A 17,500-nucleotide genomic window follows, 5' to 3' on the forward strand; every position below is an offset into this window, starting at 1 on the left:
GTCTCTCGCTCAATTGCACCCCACACATAATAATCAAGGGGGTTGCAGTCTGGGGAGTTAGGTGTTCAGATCTTAGGGGCAATGTGGTCACAGAAATTGCCTGACAGTCATGACTGGGTTTTCCTGCTTGTGTGGCATGGTGCAGAGTCCTGTTGCTAAACAGAGGGTCTTCCAGCAGCCACCCTCTTGACCCAGGGCAGCACTACCTCTTGCAGGCACTTGATGTCAGCTTCCGTGTTGAGTCTGAGGCCATGTGAGAAGATGAATGGAGGAATACCACCACTATCACTAGTGATCACTCCAAACACCATGATGTTGACTGGATGTTTGATTTTTATCACTCTTGGTACGTGTTTTGGGGACATGGCAAGCCAACGGTTGTTCTCTGTGTTCACCATCTGTTCATATTGGAGCTTCTGGTACAAATGCCAAGCATTACAGCATGTCATTTCCAAATTTCTGGCAGAGTGAATTGCATCATGGTGCTGTTTTTCTCACAGACAGTGCCCAACTGACCCTACTATACTGTGTAGTTGACAAAATCAAAAACAAACAAGGAACATGTGTGAAATTAAAAATATAAAATGGTGACAGTTTACCCATCACATCCTGTATTTAACCACTGTCGATTACATTTCAGAAAAAGAAAAAAAATGTTGCATTTTGTCCGTCCAGTTTGTTCAATTTCTGACTTTTCTCAAAGATCTTTTCAGATTTTTTTTCAGTTCATTCAGTTTCTGACTTTTCTCAAAGATTATTACCATATATTATGTGTAGGATCTTTTACATTTTCTCCCATCCACTCGTATTGGAATCCTTTGGTATTGGTAGACATCGTTCACCCACATAACCTTCCCTCATGACATTGTAAATAAGGCTAGGCTGAAAAAGAGAATGAAGGATGTCATCTAATATTGACAGTCAGTATACCAATACCAAAGGGTTGCCCTTGTATTTTATCAAAATACACATATCAGCAAAAGTTATGTGCTTATCTTTTGCCCATGTATATTGGCAAAAGATGTTAACATTGACAAGATAAAGAAAAAAATGTTTTCGAAAGAAGTCAATATTTGTTCTGCATCAACTTGTGCTCCCTTATTCTCACCACCCAAAACATTGTGGACTGATTGTAGCAGAAGCAATTTACACTGTCATTATGTGTGAGATGTTTTCGTTTTGACTCATCTAGGCTTAAATACCAGGATGTCAGCTCCAGAGCCCTTTTTGTTCCAGCAGGTCATATGACCCCCATGATTAAACAAACCTGTCATTTGTAATGGTCGGTTTCCAGCTGTCCAGTCATGTTGGCACAACAGTTCATTTTTCCTTACATGGGACATTAATCACCAGCTCCTGGGAGCCTACTGATCTCTATAAGAATGGCAGTTTTCGACTACTCTAGGTCTTTGGCACATGCCACTGACCACACTCAACTTGTCTCTGCTTACATTGTTGTTGTATGAACATCACACGACCAACAGACTAATGGTTGCCTCTACACACCACCAAATAGTACATCAATATCGTCTACAAGATCAACAGTCCAGCCTGACCACGAAGTCTCTCACACATCTTTGTTGTAACCTGTTATGTTATTTTATATCATGTATGGCAATCATTGTATTTTATAACAGTGAATAAATCGTCGTTTACCAGTTCATTTCATCTCGTGTTATATATCATTTCCACATTTTCCCAACTTCATTATAATTGGTGACCCTGACGTTCAACTTCAGGATTGCCTCTACATTATCAGCTCTATCACATGTGGAAAGCTAAGAATCTTTTCAGCAGTTAAGTTTTCCATTTTGTCTATGACTTGCAGAGCCTATAACTAAAGACTTTCTTGCAGTTGAGGTCCTTGTAGTTTTTCACACGATAAACTTGATGGCTATATCATTCTAAGAACCTTTTTGGCAGTATTCTTCATGTTTCACGAGATGTTACTTCCTTCTTACACAGTATCATCTACTTGCTGAAAGTAGCAGCAAAATGCATGGTTATGTTTCCAGTAAGTAAGTAACATTTCTTGATCCTGTCTTATTCCCAGTTCAGCATTTTACATCACATCCCTACTTCTCTCAACTGGAGGATGGGGAAGCTCTGGCTTGTCTTCAATTCCATGGCACCTTTCAGTCACTCTTGCTTACCGCTCAGACTTCATTTGCCGGTTACCTTGCATGACAGCATCTTTTAAGAAATGACACTCAACGGTACCTCTCTTCAACTAGATGCCCTGTTGTGACCACTGCTGCTGCTTCTACAACTTCAAACTGCATTCCATCCTTTGGCGCCCTTTTCAAGGATTCTTGCATCTTCTTATCATGACACTTGTAGTGTTATTCTTTGCCATTTACTACGTTATTCACTAACATCTTAAAGTGGATTCTCTGTACACAATGAAGTTTTTGTGTGTTTGTACTTTCAAAAGACTGGCTTTACATATTTTTCGTATGTTTTCACTTTTCAGGACCCCTTTTCCACATTATTCCTGTTTTTGATTGTTAAATATTTCGTTGACACATTTTTGATTGTCAAATATTTTTTGCTCAATGTTCATATATACAAACATACATACATGCTTTCTGCCTCATGCTATCCACTCTGACACATCGATACTGAGTGTTGAATGTTGCATTTGGTCCTGAAATGTTTATTTTTGCTTTGCTTTATTTCTGCTTCAGCAGATTTTGGACAATTATTTTTCCAATTGTTTTCAACTGTTTGTACACTTTTGTTGTACCTTGGTGCATTCTCTCTTCTGGTACCAGTCTTTTTTGTATATTGCATTTTTGTCTGTGACAAATGTTCTGCTGACTGTAGCAGAAGTGATTTACATTGTCATTATGTGTGAGATGTTTTTGTTTTGACTCATTTCCACATTTTCCTCATTTATCATCTCTGTTATATGATGATATAGTTCACCAATTAAGATTAAAATAAGAATAATAAATACAAAGGATGTTTTGAAATTAATGCAAAAATGAACATAACTTTTATTAACTGACATAACATTCAAATTGCATGTTTGTCAAGTAACTCTTCCTCTATTGTAACATTTATTCCTGTTCCTCATCACAGCTGAATAATGGGTTCAAGCAGAAATTATTGCCATCATTGAGGTTTTGAAGGAAGCACACAGGCTGTCCAACATCTATCTGTAGGAAGCTATAGGTTGTTTATAGAGATGACTTCACTGACAAACCCAATGTGTGCAGATGGATGAAAAAATTTAAAGAAAAGGAAACTAGCATTAAAGACGAACCAATCTGTGGGAGACTATGAACTGCAAGCGTGGGAACAAATTGATTCATGTAGAACAGCTGAGTCATAGTTTTTGAGCTTGCTGCACATCTAGACTGTGGTCACTGAGCATTACTGAATATAATGGAAGACTTTGAGTATTGGAAGACTTTGGGTAGCTCAGTAGTTAACACCAGATTTGAAGGAAACAACAGTGAGAGCCTGCCTTGACCTGCTGGAAGCATTTTGAAGTCAGTGAAGACATTTTTTTCCTGTATGATGACAGGGGATGAAAAGTGTGCATATTTTTATGATTCAGACACAAAGGTTTAAACAATGGAATGAGATTACACATCTTTGCATAGGCATAAAAAATTCTTCAAGAGCCGGTAATAGGCACAGAAATTCATACTCACTGTATTGGGGGCAATCATTCTCCTTGATTTTTCAAGAAAGTGGCTGTACTGTGAACAGTGAGCAGTACATTGGGACATCCAAACAACTTAAAAGAAGTCATTAGGAGGAAGAGACTGATTAAGAATCAGAAAATGACTCATGTTCATTATGACTATGCAGAACCACACACACCCACAGACATTCATCTTTGGCAACAAATCAGCAAATTAGGCTGGTCAGTGCTCCCCCTCATCTACTACAGATCTGGTACCCTTCAACTTTCACCCATTCAGTCCAATGAAGTCTTTGGGGACTACAATTTGCTGACATGATGAGATGAAAGTGGCCAGATTTTTTCTAAGAGGATTCAAGAGCTAGATTCAATAATGGGGGTGGTAGTGGAGGGAAATGCATTGCTTGAGATGGAGAATGTGTTGCATAGTACTTATGTGTAGAGGAAGAGCTACTCTACCAACATATGCAATTTGAATAACACATGTCAGTTAGAAAAAAAGTTATGCTCATTTTTACTTTACTTTCAGAACATTTACACATTCCTAACAATACCACCAAGATATGAAAATGTAAAAGTAGAGAAAGTGGGAAAGAGAAGAGAGAGGGGGAAAAGTTAAGGTGTCATTGAATGCAGTTAGATATATATGTAATTGACCTTAGTGAAGTAAAATGTATGTAAAGGTAAAAGAAGAGAGATTGCAGATGATGACTTCCATGATATGTTATAGGTGGTATAATGAATGAATGAACTGCAACATTATTGTTGTTGTTGATAAAGAACATGGTCATGATCATCATCATGGTGTTGGTGGTGGTAACTGTGTGCCAGCATAAAGAAATCAATAGTATTGCTCTTATTCTTAATAATAATAATAATAAAAATAATAATAATAAACATTGAAAGTCTTCCAAAAACTTTCCTTAAAAGAAAAAAAGCACAAAACAAACAAAAAAATGTGGCTGTTTTTCTTCATTCAGTGAGCTATAAATATGGCTATTAGCACAAGGAACTTTCAGCATGTAACATATACAATCTTCCCTACTTGCAGATAAAACAGCACAAGCTAGTTAGAGAAATAAGCTGCCACAATTACACTCAGCAAAACATCTAATGATCAGATAATGAAGATGAGTTGGTTCTCCCATTGAGCAGTCCTAATTCAGTCTCTATTTTAAAATAAAGTAGAGAGTTTGGTAAGAGAGATTTAAGTGTTACACTGAGCAAGCCTTATTGTATTGTGTGCATCTTTTTCAAAACTTGTTGCAAATCTCTTCAAAGATGTCAGGTAAATTGTTCAAAGATGTCAGATAGTTTGTTGAAAAAAGATTTTACTAATAGAATGAGTAAAGTTAAGTAAATACATACAAGCTCTGTCACTGGTTCTTGTGGTCTCAGTTTTAAAGATATTGGGTAGTTTGTAGAAGGATATTTAGCTATTACTTTGAATAAAAGATCAAGCTATTATGTAGATATTCCCTTACTGGATAAGGTTCCTATATAGATTATAGTATGGTTCTTGAGAGAGACTTGCTTGTTACATTGAGCAGGTCAATACAACTATACAAGAAGCTCCATTACTGTCTTCTGTGACCCTATTTTAAAGATAGCATCAGATTGTTGCATTGAGTACCTGAAGTGCTATATGTAAGCTTCCTTGCTGGTCCATATGATCCCTATTGTAAATATACTCAACAGCAGAGGGATAGTTATTTAATTTTTTTAAAGTAGGAGCAGATACAGAGCATTAAAGTCCTAAGAAACTACCCAACAACAACAATAACTAATATGTTTATAATTGTTTGACCTTAGATTTGTCTGTGGCTGTTTCTTAGAATGACTTGGTCATAGAGTAAAATGCAGTCAATGACCTTTATCATGCTACCTTTACCAGAAGCTTCAAGCTTCAACAAATATGGGCTTATCCACATAAATGATTTTAATTACTTAAATATTACTATTAGTATGTCAGACAAAATGCTCAGTGGCATTTCTTCTAGCTCTTCACATTCTCAATTCAAATCTTGCTGAGGTCAACTTTGCTGCTGCTATTATTATTATTATTATTGTTATTGTTGTTGTTGTTGTTATGCAGAGTGTTTGATGGTAGAAACAGTTGCATTTCTAACTAAATACCCAACAATGATCAGCTTCGTTTTTGCCTTTCATGTATCCAGGGTTGATAGAGCATGAGTCAAACACTGGAATTGTATCAATTGACTAAATCCCAACCTTATTAATTTGTCTCTGAAAGCCAAACTTAGAAACCGTTATTATAATTATTATGAATCATCATCATCATCATCATCATCATCATCATCATCATTCCCATGATCATCCTCACCGCTGCCACCGCCACCGCCGCCACCACCACTACCACTGAAATCAGTATCTTCATAATTTTTTTATTGTTTATTGATTTCTCATTAATTCTAAATAGATGACTTTGTACACTAAAACTAAATAATTCCCCTCAGGTGTCACTTAAGATTGGCTTATTAACATCATCATCATCCTCATCATCATTATTATAGCTGCTACTACTATCTTTGCTGCCACTGCCCACACCAATGCCACCACCTCAATCATATACAGCAGCAATAATCTCATTAATTCACTCCACTTGGTGATTCAAAAGAGTATGTAATACATATAAATGTACACAAATATATTTATTACATCTTATGTATGTACATATGAATGTTTGTATGACTGTATGCATTTGTCTATATGTATGTGTGTGTGTGTGTGTGTGTGTGTGTGTGTATATATATATATATATATATATATATATATATATATATGTATTGTGTGTATGTCTTTATATTGTACATACATAAACACACACACACACACACACAAACACGCATATATATATACAAATACACAGATCAATAAACATACGCACGCATATGTATGTATATGTCTGTGATATATGCCTATGCAGAATAAATGAATGCAATATATAACCATACATATAGATAAATATTAAAAAAAAGCAGCAGCTTATGGTGCTTCAGATTTATATTGGAAAGCAATTAGTATAACAATATGAAAGGAAAGGAAAGAAAGAAAGAAACAAACAAACAAACAAGCATACAAGCAAACAAATTATTCATTAACCATGATTAGATGAGACAGAAGTGGAAGGAGGATATTGAAGAGGAAGAAAGTCAAAGCCAACAGTTAAAGATTACTTCTTTACAGAGAGATTTTAATTATGGCAAATTCAGCTATCCAAACGTAGTGAAACAAATTTTTAAGAGAAAAATGACAGTGGATTATTATTAGAGCATTCAGTGGATTATTATTAGAGCATTCAATGTAAACTTCTCTTATCTTGTATAAAAATATATAAAATAAACACAGAGAGAGAGAGAGAAAGAGGAGAAAAGAGAACAGACAAACAGATAGAGAATTAAGAGATGAACAAAATGTTTCAGAAAACATAATGCTAATTTATGAAACAATTTTAATTCAACTTCCATTAATAAATATGATAATTTGATCGATATTGTAGTATCCTCCTGAAACATGAAAAATGACAATGATGATGATGGTGGTGATGATAAGGATGAAGAACTAGAACAGCAACAACAACAATAATGATGGTGTTTTCTGATTTAGGCACAAGGCCAGCATTTTGACAGGAGGAAGTTAATTGATTACATTTACCTCCACGACACAACTGATACTTTATTTTATTGGTTCCTGAAAGGATAAAAGGCAAGGTTAACCATGGCAGAATTTGAATCAGAATCATAAAATAGCTCAAACAAATCTTGCAAGACATTTTTGTTTTTCTGATGCTCTAATAATTCTGCCAGCTCACTGCTTAAAAGCAATAATAATGGTTTCTAATTTAGGCACAAGGCCAACAATTTTTAGTACTTGACCAGTACATGTGATAGCTGTAAATGAACATCACTGATATACATGATATACATGATATATTGTTTTCAAATTTTGGCACAAGGCCAACAATTTCAGGGGTGGAGATAAGTCAATTATATCAACCCCAGAGTTCAACTGATACTTATTTTATTGACCCTGTAAATATGTAAAGTAAAATCAAGCTCAGGCATTTTGCGTGGCATGCTAATGATTCTATTAGCTCGCCACCCTTAAAAAATTAGAAATATGTCGTCAATGAAATTGATGAGATGCATTAGTGGTGACAGTCATAATTATGGAGATTGCTAACACCAAGAATTTGTTGGCCCTTTTATTGAACTCCAGAACAAATCTCATTGGACAGTTCTGTGGTGATATCATCACTCAAAAATCTGAGATATGTGTTTTTTATAATTTGATTGACCAAATTCTTGCTGATATCACTACTCAACATGAAAAGCCTTTTGTTTATTTAAAGATACCTACTTGCAAAGGAAACAGTCATGTTTAACATTAAGGCAGAGATCTGCAACATTTATACATACACATATATACAAATGTGTATGCGAGTGTGTGTGTGTGTGTATACATACATACATACATACATATATATATATATATATATATATATATATATATATATATATATAGAGAGAGAGAGAGAGAGAGAGAGAGAGAGAGAGAGAATTTGTTCTGGTAGGTTTTCTATGACTAGATGTCCTTCCTGTCCCTGATTCCAAGAAAGGTAATATTTCCTGATGGGATGTTTTAGATGTTTCCTTAGATCTTAAAACTAATTCATTTAAGCCTTTCCACAAACCTAACGTGAACCTTAAATATATTAATAAACACCCCTGTCACCCACCTATTGTAATTAAAAACTTAATTTCAAATATTAGCCATAGAATCTCATGCCTTTCTTCTAAAGAAATATTTGAAAAGGCTGCCCCATATTATAATAAGGCCATACAGGATAGCAGCTTTACTGATAAAATCTTCTACAACCCTGCACCTCCTCTATCATCTTTCTCCCTTAATGTTAGGACAAATAAATTTAGGTAGGAGATTCTTGCACTTAGTAAGATATCCACTTCCCTAGAACCATAGATACAGTAAGATCTTTAACAAACACATAATAAAAGTTACCTTTTCTTGTCTCCCTAATGTTAGTCTTATATCAATAAGCAATAGATGATTCAAGCCTACCCTGAATGCACATGTAGAGACAAATTTAAATGTCCTCTAAGACAGGATTGCAATATATCTTCTGTTAATTATGAAGCACACGTTTCAGCAAACTATGACACTGGTTGCACAGATATCAAATGCTATGACCTTGTTCTTTACTGTCATGTAACAATAGTTACACTTCCTGCCACTATGACTCTTGTTCTTTAAAGTCATGTGACAATGTTTTGCACAGTAAGTTCAAACAGTCACAGTTGACTGAATTTATCTGTCAAGTGTGGTAGTGGATGATTAGGTGATTAACCTTAGATATTTTTGTAGGTTTTCCCCACTACATCTCTGTGTTAATATCATGTGATTATATTTTTTGTGCCAAAATTATGTATATATACATATATATAGTATACGTGAATGGTGTTTAAAATTTACGTCTGTCTCAGTAGAATTTTATTTATTTAATGCAGTCATAAAAGATTACATCATAATATATAATCCACCGTCATCAAGTAAAATTTAAACAGGTAAGACTTTAAACATTGACCTGGACTAGTCCAGTAAACGCTGGCTAGGTCTAGGTCCATGTTTAAAATCTTACTAGCTTGAATTCTTACCTGTTTAACATTTTACCAGATGATGGATTATTTATCTTATATTCTTTTATTTGTTTGTCATTTGACTGTGGCCATGTTGGAGCACCACCTTTAGTTGAACAAATCAACCCCAAGACTTATTCTTCGTAAGCCTAGTACTTATCCTATTGGTCTCTTTCACTGAACCACTAAGTTATGGGGATGTACACACACCAACATCAGTTGTCAAGCAATGATGGGGAGACAAACACAGACACACACACATACATACATATACATACATACATACATACATACATACATACATATATATATATATATATATATCATCATCATCATCATGCTAGCAAGGATTGGATGATTTGACTGAGGACTGGTGAAACCAGATGGCTACACCAGGCTCCAATCTGATTTGGCAGAGTTTCTACAGCTGGATTCCCTTCCTAACGCCAACCACTCAGAGAGTGTAGAAGGCCAGATATATATATATATATATATATATATATATATATATATACAACATGCTTCTTTCAGTTTCTGTCTACAAATCCACTCACAAGGCCCGAGGCTATAGTAGAAGACACTTGCCCAAGGTGCTACATAGAAAGCATTTGTGTGGGTGCTGATGCCACGTAAAAAGTACTAGTGATGGTACCATGTAAAAAGCAACCAGTACACTCTGTGAAGTGGTTGGCATTAGGAAAGGCATCAGGCTGTAGAAACAAAGCCAAAACAGACTATGGGACCTGGTGCAGCCCCTGGCTTTGCCATTTTATATCATGCCATCCAATCCATGCCAGCATGGAAAACAGATGTTAAATGTTGATGATGATGATATATGTGCACGTGTGTGTATATATATATATATATATATATATATATATATATAGTGTCTGAATGTAGGAGCATATGTTTGTGTTTCCTTATCTTCACATCATGTAATTGTTACAAATGCAGTCAGTCTTTTCCAGTATTCTGCAAGAACATATGTGGTCATGGTGAAACAGTACCTAGCTTGGAAGCAGGTGAAGGTTGGCAACAGGAAGTGTATCCAGCCATAGAAACTCTGTCTCAAACTTTATGTGACCCATGCAACCATAGAAAGGTGGTTGTCATGGCAATGATGATGATTCTAGCCTGGGAACTGAACATTTTCCCAACCATATCTGCATCACCATCAGTGCAAATTCTTGACCAAATTTCATTTTTCGTGGCGGTGCCTTGTAAAAACACTCATGTGGTGCTATGTAAAAGCGCTTGTGCAGTGCTACGTAAAAGTACCCAGCATACTCTGTGAAGTGGTTGGCATTAGGAAGGACATCCAGCCGTGGAAACCATCCAAATTAGACTGGAGTCTGGTGCATCCCCCTAGCTGGCCAACTCTGGTTAAACTGACCAACCCATTTCAGCATGTATGATGGATGTTAAATGATGATGATGATGATGATAAACAAACTGAATTAAATTATGCTTCCCCTGTAGCAGGATTTGCCAAAGTTTGAAAGTTTAATAAGCTTTCTTCTTCAATTCCATCTTCATGAATATAGCATACAAACACAAGTAAAAATGCTAAATCAACAAGACCTGTTGACCTGTCCACTTGTGGAAAATGTTATTGCTTGGTTTCACAAACAATTTGACATTTCATGAATACACCAGAAAACTGCATCAATAAAAGATGATATATGGTCAATATCTTATATATATATTTTATTTTAACTTTTAATTGTTTCAGTCACTGGACTGTGGCCAACTGCCTTAATGAGTTTAGTCAAACAATTCAACACTAGTACTTACATTTTTATGTCCTAGATATGGCTTTAAACTACATCTGGTTCAGGAATTCCAGAGTTTTGAGAAGTGTAGAACCACTTCTTAGCCATTATTCTTCCCAGTTCTACTCTGACCCAGACTAGTAGCACCTGTCAGGATTCCAGCTATGGATTAATTAGCATGTACATAGAAGTCATCTATGAATATAGGAAGAAGCAACACCAGACCAAATCACAAGAGGCCCCTGGCAAGGCCTTGCATCCAGTAACCACCTGAGCCAAGGTTATGTTGGAATCATGGGATGCAACATGGTGGATGTGAACTATTTCAGCAGATGAACTTATTGAGTCAATAGTGAACATCACTAAATACTGAGTGAATGAACAATTGCCAAATTGTCAATGGTCAGGATCAACCAGTTCAGTTAATGAACTACTACTATCATCTGTAGTTGTGGTGTGCACAAATGAGATATTTCAAAAGAACAAAAGATCAATGCGATTAAAACCTAAGCCAGACATTCATGCCACATCACTCGATTAGGACAACTGATGTGGAAGAATTACATTAGTCTGGGCAAGTTGTTTGATTGGATGATGAAGATGACTTATTTTTTTTTAAAGTTTGATACTTATTCTGTCAGTCTCTTTTGCCAAACTAAGTTTGCTAAGTTGCAGGGACATAAGCAAACCAACACTGATTGTGAAGTGGTGTGGACATACATACAATCTATTAAATCCCTGCATTACATCAAATATATTGCACAGACAAGTGGTGGATGGTGAAAATGAGTACACCTTTCTGATATTTTCCACTTACTTTAATTAAGTTAATCTTGCTCCCCAAGGTATCAATATAACTAAAATGTTTCAAAATCCAAAGGAATATAAATGCATTTAGGTATAAACTAAAACTATACTGACTATATGGTTAGAGATGTTCGAGTGTCTATGATTCATGCAATTGTATATGCTTCACCTACATTTGCTAGTTGATAACCTTGTAGCATGAAAACAAGTAATACATCAATTTTGAAGATGATCTTGTTATTGACTCAAACTGATAACACCTCTTTCATTCATGTTACTTGAGTCCTACTTTTTAGCACTTGAGACTTAGTATTAATTTTTAAGCATTTACTTAAATAGCATTTATTCTTTATTGATTATAGAAAATTATAGTAGTCCTATGAAGGTACATGACATATTGTTTAGGGTGTTTTTAGTTCATGGCCATAAGTTTATGTGTTTCATCTCTGGACCAGGCAAAAAAACATTGTGTCCTTCAGCAAGGTACTTCAGTTCACATTATTGCTATCTATTCAGCTGTAATGTTGAGTGTTGCTGCACCACTCTCTCCTTCCAGTTATCACATCTTAGATGTTCTATTGGATCAAGGGTGACAATGTTGAGAGGGTGTCTACATTCACTTGCAACATTTAAAACATTTCAAGAAAATATGGTACATATTACTAAAGCTATACTTGCCTGCAAGTGATGGCTGGCTGATCTGTACTGTAATATTTGTCCAAAACATTTATCTTCACTACATATATATTAGAAAAGCCTCCAAACTATTCAGCACCGCTGTTGTGGTCTAAACTGAAAGGAATTGAAAGTATTAAAATTGAGTTGCCAAATTTTACCAGTTCAGTAGAATATATCTAGAACTAATATTCTAATATCAAAACTAAGTTACTGTGAAAATCCTACATAAATCTACATTGAGTTTATTTGTTTCTTTACATGTATGTGTGTGTGAAAAGATGTTGAATCATTTGCAGAGAATATTGTAAACTGATAAATAAAATATGATAATAAATACAATTTTTTAATATAGTTTATTTTTTTCTTATATAATTCAAAACTGAAACAAAAGACAAATAACAACCACACTAAAAATGTCTCATCGTATAATTTTAATCAAAGTCTGTTGTAAGCCCTTAATACAAGTAGTTCTTATTTAATTTTTCTCTATATATGGGGTAAGAAATAGGCCAACATTAAATAATATATATAAATATCTAGTTTATAGATATTTTCCACTTCTGATTACTTTTGAAATCATTATCATCTTCATCATTGTTTAATGCTCACTTCAAAGAATTCCATCTGATACACATGGGTTAGACAGAATTCAGTGAGGTACATTTCTACAACCAGATACCCTTCATATTACCAACCCTCACCTGTTTCTAAGCAATGTAATATTTCCTCAAGACCAGACATGTTTTCCCTGAATATTGGAAACAAAGGACACCACTCAGATGACAGTGAGGCTCATTTATAAGTATCACTCATGCACAATGGGTTTCTTACAGTTCCTATCTACCAAATCTATTGACAGGTCTTAAGTCAGTCAGGGCTGGAGTAGAAGATACTTGTTTTAGGTGCTGCACATTGGGATGGAACTGAAACCATATAGTTGGGAAGCAAATTTCTTGAGCACACAGTCATGCCTGAATACTTAGTTATCTTTGGAAATGCTTTCATAATATTCTGTAGCAGATAGAAATGCATCATTTGCAGATTACTTAATTTCAAAAACTTTAGGACAAGAATGATATAATATTATTTTAAATATGATATTGAGAAGTAAAAAAAACATTTAGAAATTGTAATTTAACTATATATTTTGCAGAAAAACAAACACACACATATATGTTTCCACATGCAAATAAATAAATTCTTGGGCCTCTGCCAAATCTTGCACTTTGATTAATTAGAAAAGCATGATGGCATCTACTTAACTACTTTACACACACACACACACACACACACACATTTATGCAGTAAATCTGATTTTCTTAATGAAAACCAGCACAGAGCAACTAATGCATATTTGTAGAAGATAAACATGTTTCTTTGAAATATTAACTGTTTGGTATTCAGAGAACTCTGTCAAATTTAATGCCTATTAATTCACATTATTTTGAATTACTCATTCATTTTCTCATAGCTTTGAGAATTTGATAATGGGAGTGTATATTTTTAGAATGACATTTTAAGATGTTTGCAAGACATCTATATATATTGCATCATTCTGGCAAAATTAATTGTTGTAAACTGGTCAGATTAGTATGAATAGAGTAACAGGATCTCACAAGTTTTGATATAAAACAGGTAGAATATTTGAGGCAAAAAGTCCTGTTTAAATGCTAAAAGGTTAAAGTGAACCTGTCATAAATTACAGTTTTAACAAAAATTCTCCCTTACATATCTACGTTCTTTTGGTGAGATCTTTTGGTGCCACGAAAATTTTGTTTTAATTCTAGTTGACAACAAACTTGTAATCGCAACTACTAAACTACTTGACCACGAACTTTGTTTAGCTTTCTGCTTCACTTTGTGTAAATGGTGACTGATGAAATATTGACAAAACATGGAAAAGAAAACATTTCTTTCAACTGATTTCTAAATTGTTTTGATAAGGTAAGCAAAACTGATTGTAAATTGAAACAGTGAACAGAGAAATCAATGCAAAGCAATACTATATACAAGACCTGGAGAAGTGGTACAAATGTTAAATTTCCATTCACATGAAGCTTTACCAGCACAAAATGAAGTAGCATATTTTAAAACAAATCTAATAAAAAGAGAGCAGCAGAAACTCGAGTCCCAAAAATGTTGCTACAAAATGAATGTTTGACAAACAATTCTCAAGCTAGTCTAGCTGTTATTCCTGATATGTCTGCTTTGAGAAAAACATGAGGAAGCATAATTTAGAGAACAATGCTCCTACTTCATACTAATCTGACCAGTTTACAACAATTAATTTTGCCAGAATGATGCAATATATATAGATGTCTTGCAAACAACTCGCACATGCAAGTGCTACCAGTCGAGAACTCCGCATATGAGAAGCCAGCAAGTGAATGGGATCATCAGGAGAGAATGCGCGCCGTTTCAGGGTCTACCTCTCAACAGCATCAATGTGCACTGGCCCCACTCACTGATATGAGGCCCCGCTTGCTAGATCAACTGGTTATTAAAAACAAAGCTCAATATTTCTCTAGCCATCGCTCATCGTCACATTTTAACCAAATCCAGTGGCTAGCCTTTTATTGTGTGAATGTAGACCAGATCATGATTAGAAGAGTAAGCTGGCTCCAACATTTAATGTCATCTTATGGTTTGGAGATGGCACGTTCAGAGTTGCTTGCAGCCTCTTTTCTCAAATTTATGAGATTTTGGTAAAAAAAAAAAACGGAGTTCACCCTATAATGTATGCTCTTTTGTCAAACAATGTACACCACATACATGACAAGTGTTGAAAGAAAGCATATCTAATTCAAGGAAAACTCTAATTGTATGCAACTTTGCACAAGCTTCACACAATAATACAGTTCTAAATAATGTAAATAATGTAGCTTCACACAATGTTGTGAAGAAACTATTCTCTGGGGTGTATTTAAAAGGATGTTTTTTTTTTTTTCATTTAGCACAAAATCTGCAAAAGTATATAGCTAAATTGGGTTTCAATTATTTATACAACACTGATCCTGATACTGTAATGAAAGCAAACACAGTTATTGTTCTTGTTGGCATACCTACACAAATATACACCTCACCTTGTCTTTGTTTCCTCATAACTTTCAGGAAAAGGATATTTTTTAATGAAATTTTCTACAAATACCTTTCAGATAGTGCAGATTCTGACTATATAGAAATTTGTGATGAAAAAGTTTTCCAAGGAGGACAGACAAGTTTTGGCAAATTCACATGAGTCAGCTGTTTCATCACAACTTTCTGAAAAATGGCTATTTCTTATGAAATTTTCATACTTTTCAGGTGATGTAGATTATGATTATATCAGAATTTATGTGAAAAAAATAAAAAAAAAATAAATAAATGGGCACATACATCTACATACTGATACATATAACACATCTACAAAATGAAACTTGAACTTTTGAAAAATCTAAGATGTGTATCAGGATGTCTGTGTGTCCACCAAACTTTTTTTTCGTATTAAATTTTGATATCATCATAATTTATACCACCTGAAAGGTATTTGTAGAAAGTTTCATAAAAATATCAATTTTTTTTTTTTTTGAAAGTTATGAATTAAGTCAGGGAGGGGCATACTTGTGTAGGTATGCCCTCTAACCTTTGTACCTTTGTACAAGGTTGATAAATGTATGTATACCCTTGTAACCAAGCTGCTACTAGAACTTCAGACTTTGCTCAATTGATTTGAAAATACTGTGTTGATAATCAAAACATACAAGAAAGTGAAAGCCGAATCTTTCTATCTCTCCTTGAAATAGGAATCCTCACCAAAGAAAATTAACAGAAAAGACTGTACAAACAATCATTCAGAAGTAGTCCATTGTTAACTGCAATCTATTGGCTGAAACCACAAAATGGATTCAAGAATGTCCAATGATATAGAAATTGATAGATGGGTGTAAATACAGAAAGGGAGAGATGCATACTATGAATGTTTATAAGTTTGATATGAACCACCCCAAAACCTCAAAAAGTATAGAGGTGCTGACAAAAGAATATATGAAACTGTTACGAATTTTGTAAAAGTGAATGCTGTTGAGCACCTAAGGAGTATTACTTATAATCACCAAATGAAGGATTGAAAAAAGTTACCTTTTCAAGAAAAATAGCATAGTAATAGTTTTTTTATCAGTAACTGGCATACCTGTGTTGTCAAAAATGCTGACAGTTTTATTAATGATAGAGAATGGCATATCAAAACAATGAGAGAAACTATTGCTAAGTGTCGGCAATTGAGTAAATATATGTAGACACACAGAATTGAAGCCCTTGAAGAATCAGATATGGTTCTAACATCTCTGGTTGAAAATATCATGCACATAATGTGTGTGTGTATATATATCATCATCATCGTTTAATGTCCGCTTTCCATGCTAGCATGGGTTGGACGACTTGACTGAGGACTGGTGAAACCGGATGGCAACACCAGGCTCCAATCTAAATTTGGCAGAGTTTCTACAGCTGGATGCCCTTCCTAACGCCAACCACTCAGAGAGTGTAGTAGGTGCTTTTACATGTCACCTGCATGAAGGCCAGTCAAGCGATACTGGCAACAGCCACGCTCGAAATATATATATATATATATATATATATATATATATATATATATACATATATATATGTATATACATGTACCTGGCTTTTGTTGACATGGAGAAAGCCTTTGACAGGGTCCCCCGATCCCTTATCTGGTGGTCAATGAGGAAACTTGGGATAGAAGAATGGTTAGTGAGAGCTGTGCGAGCCATGTACAGAGATGCTGCCAGTAAGGTGAGGGTTGGAAATGAGTACAGCAATGAATTCCGGGTAGAGGTAGGGGTCCACCAAGGTTCCGTCCTCAGCCCCCTCTTATTTATCATAGTCCTCCAGGCAATCACAGAGGAGTTCAA

General features: G+C 34.9%; 1 protein-coding gene across 5 annotated transcripts in view; it reads right to left on the reverse strand.

Moving 5' to 3' along the window:
* Window positions 1-17,500, reverse strand: part of LOC106875582 (ribose-phosphate pyrophosphokinase 1) — a 99,621-nt gene that overhangs the window by 44,079 nt on the left and 38,042 nt on the right. For 3 of the 5 annotated variants that reach the window (XR_008265724.2, XM_052973647.2, XM_052973645.2), the window contains exon 2: window positions 12,588-12,701. The exons of 1 other annotated variant lie outside the window; for it this stretch is intronic. The gene's annotated coding sequence lies outside the window, so the exon portion shown is untranslated. The remainder of the gene's footprint in view (window positions 1-12,587; window positions 12,702-17,500) is intronic. One more of the 5 variants, XR_008265725.2, reaches the window with a different exon arrangement.

This window comes from Octopus bimaculoides, chromosome Z, assembly GCF_046866305.1.
Source record: "Octopus bimaculoides isolate indiv1 chromosome Z, ASM4686630v1, whole genome shotgun sequence".
Taxonomy (NCBI): Eukaryota; Metazoa; Mollusca; class Cephalopoda; order Octopoda; family Octopodidae; genus Octopus; species Octopus bimaculoides.